The following is a 15,426-nucleotide window of genomic DNA, read 5'->3' as shown; positions in this document are numbered from 1 at the left end:
CCCTAGTCTCATCCATGTCATTTGTTGCAAATGATCCTTCATATTTTTTGATGGCTGAGTAATATTCCATTGTATATATATACCACATCTTCTTTATCCATTCATCTGTCGATGGACACCTGGGCTCTTTTCATAGTTTGGCTGTTATGGACATTGCTGCTATAAACGTTGGGGTGCAGGTGCCCCTTCAGATCACTACGTTTGTATCCTTTGGATAAATACCTACGACCTGGGTTGTAGGATAGCTCTATTTTCAACTTTTTGAGGAACCTCCATACTGTTTTCCAGAGCGGCTGCACCAGCTTGCATTCCCACCAACAGTGTGGGAGGGTTCCCCTTTCTCCACATCCTCACTAACATCTGTCATTTCCTGACTTGTTAGTTTTAGCCATTCTGACTGGTGTGAGGTGGTATCTCATTGAGGTTTTGATTTGGATTTCCCTGATGCCGAGTGACGTTGAGCACTTTTTCATGCGTCTATTGGCCATTTGGATGTCTTCTTTGGAGAAGTGTCTGTTCATGTCTTCTGCCCATTTCTTGACTGGATTATTTGGTTTTGGGGAGTTGAGTTTGATAAGTTCTTTATAGATTTTGGATCTTAGCCCCTTATCTGATAAGACATTTTGGTGTTGGCCAAATTTTGATTTGAATCCCTACTCCCTGCTTACTAACTCTGTGACCTTTCTTAAGCTATGTGGACCTCTGTAAATTGTGCCTGATGATATTTATGCATTAGAAATATTGCAGGGGATAAATTAGATGATGTCTGTAACATACCTATCACACAATAGGCAATACATACCATCGTATTGTCTTTCGCTCCAAATCCAAGCTTCATTGTCTACTCCATGAAAATGGAGATGGGCCCTTTAAATATTCCCCCTTTGTCAGCTGGCACACAGGGTAAAGCTTTGTCAGTGGAGGATGCTAGAAGGACACTGGTAGAGGATGGAGTTTTTCTTCCTAGTTCTTTGTGCTTTCTTGGCAATAGCTTAGAGCAAATGCTGCTTCCTCAGTGCCTGATTCCTGCAGCGTGTTCTGCGGGCCAGATTCCTGCAGCATGCCCCCCCTTCCAGCACCCAGCTTCTACAGCATGCATGGCAATCCCGGCATCCAGAGGCCATGCACAGGCAGCCCCTCCAGTGCCTGACTCCTGCAGCATTGACAGCTTCTTCTGAGCCTGATTCCTGTGGCAAATGGCTTCTCCAGCGCCTAGCTTCACAACATGCCTCATGGCCAGTGGCTTACTCTAACACCCCCACTCAAGCATCTTCCTAAAACAGCACACTGGCAAGGCACCTCCCATCATAGGTTTCCCTGGCTTATCCTTTGTGGGATTTTTCAGCAAGTCCTGAGGCACAGGCCCTCCCCATCAACAGCTTTCCCTGGCACCTGAAGGACAGATTCCTAGCATAGTCCACCTGCCTGACACCTCAGTGACTTTTTCATCGTCTGTTACTTTCTCTGGATCTCAGCTGCAGGGTAGGGGAGAAGGGCATCTTTCTTGGGCACTCTACATCAGCCTCGGTGTAATGGCTGTTCCTTCTATCTGCCATCTGATAGGCCTTAGAGAGCTCTTTGCTTCTTACTAGCCAATCCCCCGTTACTAAAATCCCCTGTTATAGTTCATAGTAGATTTTCCCTGTTCAGGTTATTGTGTGAATTCTATCTCCTGACTGATACAGGCACTCAATTCATATTAGGGAAGCCCTAGACTGAAGAGATTGGCCTACATAATCTCTTGTATTCCCTTTCCAGTTCTGAGACTTAAAAAAAATTTATTCCATAACTGGTGTTTCCTCTTATGATAATAAAAAGTATAGTGCATACATTATGAATTGATATCTGACACCTGATATGGACCCATATTAGGACATGGCCAGACTCAGGCCCTAGCAAGAGTCCTTTGGTGATCCGTATCTCCTGTCTGAGGACATTTGTTCTGCACTATCACACTCTCCTATCTTGCCATCTGAAGTATTATTAGAGAAGAGATTCTATCAAGGAGTGTGTTCTTTTCTGGAATGTCCCTCAGTATGATTTCATGGGAAGGGGTGGATTAGTTGAGAGATGAGATTGCTTATCTCTGGAAAACAAAATGTTCTTAGGACCTCAGGAAAATTTAATGGAAAATTGTCTACATTAGTGATTGCTTAGAGAAACAGAACAGAATGAATAAAGTTTGGATAACAAAGATCGAAGTGTTAATTGTACTACTAAGCTGGTAGTCATTTTAATTTCCTGCCAATGGGATATTGTTGAGAAATTTGACTTAAAATTAAAGGCAGCCCCTTTCACAATGAGTCACTGGTAATTGGTGCCTTTGAAAAGACTGAACAGGACTTATGACTTGAGGTTTCTTTCTTAATTTGCATTTTTAATTAGATGGGATCTCCAAGGGTTTCTGAGCCTTTTCTCTTTTTGCCTTTTGCATTGCCTTTTTTGGATTGTTGCTCTGCAATTAGAATTTGTAACAAATGAGTCGCTGGCATATAAATGTCAACTCTGAGGTAAAATATTGTTACTGAAGGACTTAGCAGGGTTCTGACCATTACTTTTTAAATGAAAGCACTTTTCAAAAGGTTAGCACATTCCTTCGATGAGAGAGACATCAGTGGGGCTGGAAGAAGGGATGTCTGGATTGAACTCTGGTTCAAGTTCTTCCTGTGAACTGTTTTCTCCATGTATATTTGAGTAATTTCTGAAACATCGCATGCACTCCTACTTCAGAGAACATTTCCTTCTTGTTCAAGAGCCTGTGTAGAATCAAGCGGACAAAGTTAACAATCCAGAAGAAGGGAGGTGGACTCAGTAATTCTTCAAAGAGCCTTCTGGCCAAATGGTGCGCATCTGGCCAAATCTCGTTTTACAAAATGGACTGTAGGAAAATAACCACGGGGCCAACATCTAACCAGCCGCAAACCAGTAGACTGTATTGGATCATTGCTAAATCCTTTTATCCAAACTCCCGACTTCCATTCATTCCTTCACATTCCCAGAGCCGGTGTTCTCTGTCCGGGGCTGGCAGACAGGGTAAGGCGGTCCAGCTATCAGAAGTCTAGCAAAGGTACAGTCAGACCTCCAAGAGGATGTGAAATGCATGACAGACACAGGCAACGCAGGGCATACGTCTGCCGTTCCAGGCACAGATCATCGAAGCTATTTTTAAAGCCTTCTAAAGAAGAGGATTCTGTAAACTCCCATGACAACCTATCTAGCACACTGCCAGGAACCACTTCCTCATATCTAGCCTAAGCCCCTCATTCTAGGGGTAAGCCATTATTCTCCGGTTCTGCTCTCAGCTCAGAGAGAAAGCAGCTGCTCCCCATCCTGCTTAGGTGCGCCTTTTATAGACTTCAAGACAGTGTCTGCCTTCTGTCTCCTTGTGACAGGAAAGACACTGGGGCTGCCAACGAAGATAACAATAATAATTTTCACTTGGAGATGGAATTATTATTGCTATGGTTACTAGTAAAAATTTTTTCCAAAGGGAAAAAAGGCATTTATTCAGCACTCTGCCTCTGAGAAGAACAAAGTGCTAATAAACCCTGGTTTGTCTGCTTTGTGGATTACTCAGAAACATCAAACGGGAACTGCCCGAAATATGTCCTGCTGCCATTTGGACTCTGGTGGAGAACTTGATGAAAAGCAGTCCTTCCCTCCATTTCTGAGCAAAAGTTCAATGCTGAAACCAAATAGAATCTCCCAGTTTATTAAATCAGGGTAATTTCAAGAGGGGCTTTGAAGGAAGAAACAAGTCGAGTGTGACTTAGAAGTTACTATTGTCATTAAGAGAAAAGGGTTTGAACAGCTTTCTTTTTTTCTTTCTTTCTTTTATTTTTTTTTAACTGAAGAAACCCCCGGAGAAGTCACAAAATGGTCAGGACAGGCCTATGTGCAGTTAACTGCCTGGTCTCGTGCTTTGAAAAATGCCCGTCGTAACTCACTATCTTCCCTAAACCTGTCCCCTGGTGGCCAGCCAAGGGCCCACGATTCTCCCATTTGTCATTTCTCTAGGTTTAGGCAGGAAAGTTCAAAATTAAAGTAAAATTGTCTTCTGGGACAAATAAAACATGTAGCCATTATCAGTACTTGACTCTTGGGCTCAAATTAGGTTGTTGGGTTAGTTCTAGGCAAGAGCAGAGTTCTCAGAGAATGGATCAGGACAACCGTGAGCTGTCTGGGCTGAGGGATTGGGGAAGAGGAAGGGCTGAGTTAATGCCCTAGGGACACTGGCCTCAAGATGGAAAGTTTGCTGGGGGCAGGGGTGTGGGAGGGAACAGGGAGGGCCACTGGAAACACACTTACCAACTTCTCAATCTTCATGGCACTCTATATAGAGAGACCACACCTGTTAAAACACCATACCTTCTTTTTTTTGGTAAACCCAATTAAATTCAATAAGCATACATATTGGGGTGCCTGGTTGGCTCAGGAGGTTAAGCGTCTGACTCTTGATTTCAGCTCAGGTCACGATTGCAGGGTCATGATATCGAGCCCCGAGTCGGGCTCTGTGCTGTAGCAAATATTTTTTGCAAATGATAAAATATATTCTTACACATTTATTAATGATTTTAAAAAAAATGACTTGTGGCTTGAACAATTAAAAGTTAATATGAAAAAAATAAAAGTTAATATGGAATACATTAATAAAGAATTAGAAACTGAGTCTTGTTGTACAGAACCAGTTGTTACCATATTTAAGATATGTATTTGTTCAGCTTTTTATTTTATCACTTTTTAAATCTTCCCTGAAGTATGACATAAAAATAGAGAAGCATACATAAGACAGAGCTAGATGTTTTATAAACTAAATACATCATGTAACCAGCACCCAGATGGACAAACAGGACATTCCAAACATCCCAGAAAACTCCCCTGTTTCCTCCCAGTTACTACCTCACTGCGTCTGACAACTTCCCTGGCTTCCAGTAGTAGAAGTGATGTTTCCATTATATTTTATATAACTGGCATAATACTGTATATATTCTTTTTTGGGTTTTTTTTGGGGGGGGGTCCTGGCCTTTCTTGCTCTCAATGTATTTGTGAGATTCATCAGTATTCTATATATGCTTGTGAATCATTTATTTTCATTGCTAATTAACATTCATTTGTGTGAACAGACAATATATTTATCATTCTATTATTAATAGACATCAAGGTAGTGTCCAGATTGGAGTTTTAAAAATATTGCTTTGAACATTCTATTATATGACATTCGATGAACAAATGTACTGATTTTTGTTGGTAAATACTCAGGAGTAGAATTCCCTGGTCGTGGGGAGTGCATATGTTCAGCTTTTCAATTTCCATTTAAAAAAAAGGCCTAGTAGGATTTTGAGTGCAACTTCATTAAGTCTATAGATTAATTTGGGAAAATTGACATATGCTACATTCTCCAATCTGTGAATATAGTACACTCCTCCATTTAATTCATTTCTCTTAGTAATATTTAGTTTTCAGTGGAGTGGTCTTGTATATCTTTCACTAGATTTATTTGTAAGTATTTGATATGTTTTGATGTTATATATTATAATTTTTTATTTTATCATTTTTGTTGCCAGCATACAATTAATTCTTTTATATTGGCCTTGTATCTGCAACTTAGCTGAATTCATTTATACGTCTAATAATTTGTTGACTATTTTTTATTTTCTAGATAAACAATCATGTCATCTATGAAAAATAAGAGTTTTCTTTCTTTCAATATGTATGATTTTTTTTTTTTTTGAAAGAGAGAGAAAGAGCACACACATGGAGAGGGGCAGAGGGAGAGGGAGAGAGAGAATTTTAAGCAGGCTCCACACCCAGTGTGGAGCCCAACATGGGACTCAATCTCACAACCCAGAGATCATGACCTAGGCCAAAATCAAGAGTTGGACGCTTAACCGACTAAGCCACCCAGGTGCCCCCCTATGTATGCTTTTTATTTCTTTCTCTGGACTTATTACTATGACTGAAAACTACATCAGAATTTTGAATAAAAGTGAGGCTAGCAGGAATTTTTGCTTCATCTCCAAACTCAAGAATTAAGTTTTCAATATTGTATTATTAGCATATTATTTGCTGTGGGTTTTTTGTAGATTATATTTATCACATTAAGGAAGTTCCATTCTGTTCTTCCTTTGCTGTGAGTTTTTCATGAATATTATTGGAATTTGCCAAATGATTTCTCTGCATCTATCAAGATGATGTTTTCTCCCATAATATGGTAATATTTTCTCCCTTTTTCCATTAATGTTGTCAATTGTACTAATTAGTTTTCTAATGTTAAACTACCCTTCCATATCTAAAATAATCCCATTTGGTTATGTTAATCCCCTTTTTATATTTCGCTGTATCCTATCTGCTAATATCTTCTAAAAGAATCTTGAATCTATATTTATGAGAGATTGGGTTATAGATTTTCTTCCTTGAAATGCCACTGTCAAATTTTAGAATCAGGTTATGCTGATCTCTAAAAAGATTAGGAAGTGTTCCCTCATTCTCTGTTTCCTGGATGTATTTGTACAACAGTGGTATTATTTCTTTCTTAAACTTTTGGACAAATACTTTTCTTGTCTGAAGAATCAGGCATTTTCATGTTGGGCGGGTTTTTATTATTATTATTATTATTATTATTATTATTATTATTATTATTTTCCAAGTTAGGTTGTTTTTATTTATACCAGGTATCCATTTGGTGTAGGAGTAGTGGATGCTTTTGGAGTGTTTCTTTAACTTTCAATGAACCTCTTTTCTTCTGGACTAGTGAAAGTTCTACCTCCAAGAAACTGGAACTGAGAACTGACCACACTTTGGGGGCCATAAAGTCAGGAGTAGGGAGTAGGCATCATGTCTCCTACTGTGTGGCCTAAAGAAGCAGAGGGGAGTGGCCTGCAGAAAGACAGAGGGAAGCAGATGCACAGGAAAGAACAGGGACAAGGGACAGAGAGCAATTCCAGATGGCTTTCTGGTTCTTGGGTTCAGCTTATTCCAGAGGCTCTGAGGTCTGGGTTCTGTGAGACCTAACTGTACCTCATGGTAGATTCCCCTTTCCTGCATAAGCTAGCTCTAGTGGGTGTTGTTACTTGTCACCTAAAGAACATTAGCAAATACAGTTGCAGATACCTGAATTAGTCAGTTAGGAGAAAGCATTATTGGCACATTCTCATCACAGAGGTAGTCAATCAGTTAGGGTTAGGTATTGCTACATACAATAGGCCAACAAAAGCACCTTAGCCAAAATAAGATAGAACTTATTTCTCTTTTGGATAAAACAAGTTTAGAGGCAGGAAGTTCAGGGCTGATACGACAGGTCTTCAGTTTTCAGGAAACTAGAATCCTTCATCTTTCTTCTTTGATACATTTGACTCAAAATCCATCCCTCCCCAACCCCCCACCCCCACCCCACACCCTGAGATTGCCTCGTGGTTCAATTTGGCTGCTGAAGCCCTGGCCTTCATGTTCAAGTATCAGGTCTAAAAATGGAGGAAAGACAGAAGGGCAGAAAGGAGCTCCCGGCTCTCTCTCTCTTTTATGGTGCTTCCACAGAAGTTCCTCTGAGCAGTTCCATTTACATCTCAATTGCCAAAATTTAGCCAACTGGCCACTCCTTGTTCATAGAGGGTACTGAAAATCTCTTTAACTTGGCACATTGCTAGTCCCAAAGATATAGGGGTTTCCTTAGAAAGAAGAATGAGAAAATGAAGGATGGGTATAGAACTAAAGTCCCTGAAAGTCACATGGTGCATTTATCATATCCACAAGAATATATCTAAAAGCACACGAATCTGCTCAAGTTAGCTGAACTCATGGTCTATCAAAATTCTCTACAGCAAGTGCCATTAAGCAGGGAGAGGCAAGAGACCACCAATCAGATCCACAGCCACTATCCCTCAGGAAGGGGATGAGGGAAGCACAGGCATGAGGTGATAAAAATTTCCTCCCTTGTTCATAACCCAGCCGTTGTTTTAAGGGGCTTAAATTTCCCATCAGCATCATAAATTTCCTTCGAGATATCCAATATCTCTCCTGCTTCCTCCTGTAGAGATGGTGCATATTGTGTCTCCTAGGAAGCATGCAAAATGGGTTAGTTGGCAAACATCTAAAATAAGTTCTCTGGAGGCTCTTTTAGTCTGTTAGTCTTTTTAGACAGACACTGTCTGTACGAGGCAATCTGCAGACAAAATGCATCCTTTTGCAACTGAGCAAGAAGTCCAAGTATCTGGAAGGGTCTCTCCAGAGCCCCCATGTGTGCTAAGCAAAAGCACAAAGGTGAAAAGAGTGGAGGGAACTGGAAGAAGATGAGGAAAGAGTTGAGAAAGAGGGTCACACTCTTGAAAGTGAGTGCCATATTTTTTTAATGTCAGATCCTTGCCTGCAAACTGCTGGCAATAAAAAGAAGATACCAGCTCACCTTGGGACGTGCAGATACTTCTGAATTTATGAGAAAGGACATCTGTGGAGCATGAACAAAATACATTGAAGGCAGGCAACAAGATTTGCTTTCAAAAGTTCTCTAGACGGGGAATTGAAATTTCACCTGGCTCACAGTGGGGGCTTTCTACACCTTGTTCAGCCTCTTGAAAGGCCGTCACCCCAACTCCACCACTGCTATTTGTTCACGGCGTGAAACCACTCAGGCCTGGGGAGAAGGAAACTGTTTCCTCACTCACCCAATTTGCCCCTTAATCACTGGGATGCTTTCTGGAGCGGTGCTGTGGGCCATAGGGTTGATCCGCAGCATTTCTTGTTACCAGATTTAAGTTGGGATGTATTTTCCCTTGTATCACAACGCGTGCCCCGTCATGGGTTTCCAGAGGTTATGGTGAACATTATTTGTGAAATATGCATAATCTTAATTACATTTCAAGAAAACCTCAGGACTTCTCAGAAGCAGACATGAATTTTGGAAAAGAGAAGTAGTTGCAATTTTATCTTCTAGCAAAGTGTCAAAACTCAGTATAATGGATAAAAGCGTAGGCTCTGGGGTCAGAACACGTGGACTCAAATCCTAACTCAACCACTTAGCTGCTACGGGCCTTTAGACATGATATTTGGCTTCTCTGGGTCTCTGTTAACACGTAGTATTATTAATGCAAGCGTTCAAAGCAGAACTCCTAAAACAATGCTAAACCTCTATAAATATCAGCTATTATCATGAGTTATCAGGACATCATTTGCTACTCAACAAGGTCACTTGTCCAAAGGGGATGGGGAAAGAAGTCTCCTGTGCCTGTTCAGTATTAGCTTTCTCAATGCTCTCTCTGATTTCGGGAACACTAATACTGAACAGGCAAAGGAGACCTCTTCCTCCAACACATTTGGACAGTGATACACATTTAATCCACATATTCTTTAGTTATTGTTAAGAATTCTTGGGTAAAACTCCCTGTTTTTGATGAGTACTCACACTACTGATAGCCCCTTTCTCTTATTAGAGAAAATGTAAAGCTAAATCTTTATTTAAAAGGTAGTAACAGTGTTATGGGGGGAAAGTTTGTGTCTCAAGGGTCATAGGTTGCAGCTTAAATCCCAAGGTGATGGTACTAGGAGGTGGAGTCTTGGGGAGGTCATGAGGTCATGGGGGGGCGCCTCACGAATGGGATCAATGTCCTCATAGAAGAAGCCTCAGGTACCTCTCTTGTCCCTTCTGCCTTGTGAAGTCACAGTAAGAAGACAGCCATCTGTACCAATAGGTTTCTTCCTTGAAGTTCCAGAGATTCTTTAAAAATATTTCTTCTTTGCAGAAGATGAAGAAATCTTAGATATAGAGCCACTTCATTGAGATAACACAGACTAAGGATCTGAGAATGGTCATCTCCAGTCTTGGCCAAGAGCTATCATCCCTAAACCCACCCCAAATTCCTAACATACTTTCAGGGTTCCTTGTCATAGAGACCTCATCACTCTGCTCAGCCAAGCATCTAACAGTTTCAGATCCACTTCTGCAAATGACATTAGGTATTCTTACCTTCTTTACTGCCCTTACATTAATAGACTAACCTACATTTCTTTAATCTCACTACAGTGGCATTGCTCTGCCCCCTACTCTCACTCCTTGCAACTAATTCCAGGACCCATCCCCCCCATCTACTATCACTGCCTTCAGTATTTACACACTTATTTATACATACTGAGTGTGACATGTAATGTGATATGATATGAATTTGACTAAGGTGTATTAGGATAAAGCCTTAGCTCAATATTATTCACCAGGAAGCTATTATTGAATTATGTTTATGACTGTATGGCTATATGACAAAATAATACCTACTAAAAGACCCAGCATGTTTAAATAGCTCTTTACTTTCTCCTCTTTCTCCCCTGCTGACTTAAGCCCTTTCCCCAATTTTTCCTCCTTCAGAGTGGTTAATTCTTGAGAAAGAGAGCACCCCTATTTCTACCGTCTCTGGATTGTTCTGCCTTTCCTTTAGTGATGATAAAAAATTTATGATGATGTCGGAGACTAGTTTGAAGTATTCACCTACCACCTTCCTTGGTAAATAGTCCTACCACCTTTATCCCTCCCTGACTCAGATAGCTGTGAAGTATTCTTTACTCACCACCCAGGATGCAGAAGTACAAGGGAAAAGGGAGAAAAAAAGTTCAAGTTTGGCTTTTGTTCTCTTAAATAGACCTTTGTTATGGACTGAATGTTTGTGTCCTCAGACATTGAAATCCTAACTCCGAATGTGGGGGTAATAGGAGGTGGGGGCTTTTGGGGGTGATTAGATTATGAGGACAGAGCCCTCTTGAATGGGATTAGTCCCTTATAAAAGAGACCCCGGAGACCTCCCTTGCTCCTTCTGCCCTGTGATGATAGTCTATGCACAAGGAGGTAGGCTCTCACCTACAGTCCAGGATCTGCCAGGACTTTGATCTAAGAATTTCTAGCTTCCAGACTGTGAGAAATAAATTTTTGTTGTTTATCAGCCACCCAGACTATGGTAGTTTGCTATAGAAGCCTGAACAAATGAAGACATACTTTTCAAACTCATTATTTTGGCGGGGGGTGGGGGGCGGAGAGAAAATGTAGAATGTTTTGAGTTCCAGAAAACTGGCTTTTGAGTAATAAAAAGTAAGATTCTTAAGGATAAAGGAAATAAAAATTGGGGTGCCTGGGTGGCTCAGTTGTTAAGCGTCTGCCTTTGGCTCAGGTCATGTTCCCAGGGTCCTGGGATTGAGCCCTGCATCAGGCTCCCTGCTCGGTGGGAAGCCTGCTTCTCCCTCTCCCTCTGCCCCTGCTCGTGTTCCCTCTCTAGCTGTCTCTCTCTCTGTCAAATAAATAAAAAACAAAACAAAACAAGAAAAGGAAATAAAAATTATGTCATATAAATGGACTTAGAAGACATATGGAGCCCATTTTCTCTCATATGGGAGATCTAATTTCCCTGGGAAGACAGAGGAGAGCCAGAGAGGAGAAGGATAGAACTGGACATTGCTATGCATCCCTAAGAAGGGTCTCTGCATCCCAGTCTCCCCTACTCCCACTCCTCAGGATACAAAGTCACACCCCTGAAAAGTTTTCTTGAAGTGCCCTCGTGCCATGACAGCAGAAGAAATGGCAGCATGTCTTCTCTAAGAGGAGACTCTGCAGTCATCCTATCAATTTTCCTGTGATCTCGTAGTACTTCTGGAGAACAATCAATGCTGTCTTAAGATGCTAATTGGGAGGGTCTTTGAGGTACCTGAGAGAGTCAGCAGACCTGAAGAAGCCTCATGGTTGGGTTCTGAGAAGGCTGTGGTTTGCCTTCTGTGGACTAATGACAAGATCAAACATCACCATGGATGCCAGGGGAGGTTATGGATGCCATGGCCTAGGTGAGTGGCCTGAGGAATCACAGCCACTACATGTATTAACTGGGATTATTCAAAAGGCGTGCGCTTCAAAGGCTCATGACGGGTTGAAGAGCTACGAAGTGCCCAAGGTCGCCGTTCTCACCGAATGTTGAAACTTTAGCAGATCTACCTTGGAGTTGGAGGCTAAGTCTCTGCGTTCCCTGGAGCCCCCGCAACCATCTGGTATGTGACCCACACCCACCATTTGCAGCCAGCACCATTATAGCAGTAGGTGGAGAAGTCACTGGCCTCAAGGCATTTAGAATCCCCTGTTTAGCTGCTCACCTTTCCCTTGCCAGAAGACATTACGCTGTCTCTCCATGGGGCCTTTCTTCAGCTTATTCTTCTGTAAAAGGAGAGAATAATATTTGCATCCTATTTATAGAAAGATGGAAATAAATTAGGTGAACATATGAGCTCTAATGGACTCTGAGTTCTTTGGGAAAAGTTGCTGACCAAGGACAATGCACTTTTTTTTCAACTGACCATTCTACATAGTCAGTTATTCAAAGCCACTGTGTCCTTTCTTTTCTTTTTTTTTTTTTCTACAAGATGTCATGTCATGTCTTTGCAACACTTCCAGTGAACAGGAGGGCTCATCAATTTCAACCTAAAGCTATTAAAATGTTACTTTGTTAGCAATAATTAAGGTGTGCAGCCAGGGCTCCCTATAGATCACACTTGGAGTCAGGGTCATATTTTTCTCCTATTGCACCCCAGGTGTCTTAAATTGTCAGGTAGTCGGGGGAGGAAGGGTAAGCTGGGAGCCGGGCAGGCAAGGAGAAAGGAAGGAAGATGCTTGCCTTACAAATAAAGGTGGAAACAACAAATGAAATCTTTTTCTATGAGCCAACCTTCTCATAAGAGTTTTTAAAAATATTTCCTCAGATTTAAGCTGTTGAAATGCTTCCAATAAAAATTTGATCAAAAACATTTTCTAATTAGATTTTTTCAATCATCAAAGGCACTCACTAAAATTTCCCTTTGACTTTGGCTGACAAAATATCTGACAGGCTATGAATTCTATAGCATGAGATCAAGACACGTCATGTCCTCTACACCATCTTTTCTTTGTGGTCTCATTTTCCTTCTCAATCTTATTTCCCTCCTCAGAATGGATATTCAGCTGTGCAAGAAAACTCTATTTATTTGCTCTTGGCCACACCACCCCACCCCATCTTCTGACATTCCAGCAAAATCATAGTCTCTTGGAAGTTAGTCAAAGTGATTTTCCTGTAGAAATATTAGCTTGCACAAAATTTTAAGGACATAGGTATGGAAAGGAAGGCTAATGGAAATTTGGAACTCAAGCTATGGGGAAGTATTAGAAGCAAAAGAGACTGGAACTTTGAAACCTGATAAATAGAGCTAGCTAATATGGGTGAAAATATGTTCTTATGTTTCTGTTACTCATTCCCCTGGGTGCATAAGGACTTTAGAGTATTTATCACACTGTGCATTGGAGAGGTTATTGACTATGAAAGATATCTGGACCCCACTTTTATGAACCGATTGTCTAGAAGTTTGATGCAGTGGAAAGAGCTTCAAATTGGAGATGAAAGACCTGGGTTTTATTAATTATGTAACTTTGGCCTCAATATCTAAAAACTTCCTTTCCTTCATCTGTCAAATGGAGACACCTCCCACCTCAGAGAGTTTTTATGAGAATAAAATGAGATAACATATGTAAATGAGCATTATATACCATAAAGTGCTACACCAACATTATTTTTGCTAAGTTCTTTAGTAGATTGAATTCTTGACCCCAATTCTTCACCCTTCCTTGGATCCATGACCTTGGTCATGTATCTTGCTTTGGCAATGGAATGTGGGCAGACCCTATATCAGTGGCCAGTTCCTCATCTAAGCCCTAAGAGATGTCACATGTTTCTGTTCCCCTTCTTGTGCCTCTGCCATTGTCCTGGCTAGCTGACTGGTCCAAGAAGGATGAGAGATCTAATCTGCAAATGAGAGCAATGGTTCTTGAACTTTAGCATCAGAATCACCTGCAAAGTTCATTAATACACAGATTGCTGGGACCTACCCCTAGAGATTCTGATTGAGTAGCTCTGGGGTGGGGTTCAATAATTTGCATTTTTAATAAATTCTCAGGTGATGCTGTTGCTGCTCATTCAGTTATTCCCAGAACTGTCTTTCTTCATTCCTTTTATCCTTCTTTCCATCCTTTATTTCTTCCTCCCTTTCTACCCCGCTTCCAGTATGTACATCATCCTGGCATCACAGGTCATATTATGTTCTAAAACAGACCAACAAGAGCAATTTCATCCCATCAATGACTGGTGCAGCTGAATTTAAAATTCACTCTCAAACCTGTTTCTGAAGAACAGAACAACTGAGCCCAGCCTGTATCAGCCAACTTCCAGACAGCCTGAGCAGGTGCGAGCAAAATAAATGCTTATTGTCATCCACAATTTTGTAGTTGTTACACAGCAATAGCTGACCACTGTAAGTAATTGCTCAGACAGATTATAAATTAAGGAATATATGTTTGTCTTCTCAGTAACACAGCTTCTCAAAGAGAGGTAAGTGGCAGCTCCTGAATTATGAGGAGCCTGCAGGACCGTCTTTAAAATGCCATGTGTTGGTGATCTTTCCCAGGGAACAATCCTTCACCCCAACATTTCTCATGTTTTCCCACTCCATTCTGCTCCCTACTTCATTTCTCTGCTCTCTATAAATGTTCCTGGAAACTCATGAAACGTGCTTCAGTAGCAGGTCTGAAGGTGAACTCTAATGCAGCCATGCCAGCTACCAATGGAATGAACTTGTCCTGTTGGTCTATTTTAGAACACATTGTGACCTACAAAACAAAGGTGATGTACACAATGGGAGGGAGAGAGGAAGGAGGAATTTGCAGGGCCCCCTGGAGTCTGATGAACTCTCTCTGTTCAATGACCCACGGATGCAATTTTTACAGTCCTCCCTGATTTATGCTTGGGGGACAGGAGAGCCAATGGGACTGCACCTGCTACTCTAGGCTCCATCCTGTGTTTGAGGTACTGTTCACCCAGTGTGCACATGTAGCAGCAGATACTATTTCCCTCCAAATTATCAGCTCCTCAAGGGGCGAGATCTTTGTTTTGTTCACTGACATAACTCAAAAACCTACAGAAATGCCTGGTACACAGTAGGCATTCGATAAATATTTGTTGAATTGAAAATGAATTGAATTGCCCTGAGGCCATGTGATGGACAATTTCCGGGAGCAACAGGTTCCTGGGCAGATGGACCATCCCTGCTGTCCTCACCAAGCTGGTCACACTAGTTCTCAGTTCCCAGTACCTAGCCCCTTCAGTAGGGCAACACCCAATCACAAGAGCCATATATTCCATTTACTATATCCAGCTACTTCTTTTTCTCGTAAATCCTTTTTATTAACTCGATCATTTCCCACTCAGCTTCATTTCCTTTAAGTCCATGCCCCTCCATTATTCCTTACCATAAAACCATTATCACTTGGCAGTTCTGGAGTTTTTTACTGTTTATAGAGTATTCTGTTTGCCCTTTACAATAACAGTGGAATGGAGATGGCATTGGAATTTTACACCTTTGGAAACTGAGGCACAGAGAAGGGGAGTAATT

This window comes from Mirounga angustirostris, unplaced genomic scaffold (assembly GCF_029215605.1).
Source record: "Mirounga angustirostris isolate CCGP_5_RB_7025 unplaced genomic scaffold, mMirAng1.0.hap1 SCAF_6, whole genome shotgun sequence".
Taxonomy (NCBI): Eukaryota; Metazoa; Chordata; class Mammalia; order Carnivora; family Phocidae; genus Mirounga; species Mirounga angustirostris.
Note: the sequence above shows the minus strand (reverse complement) of the source record.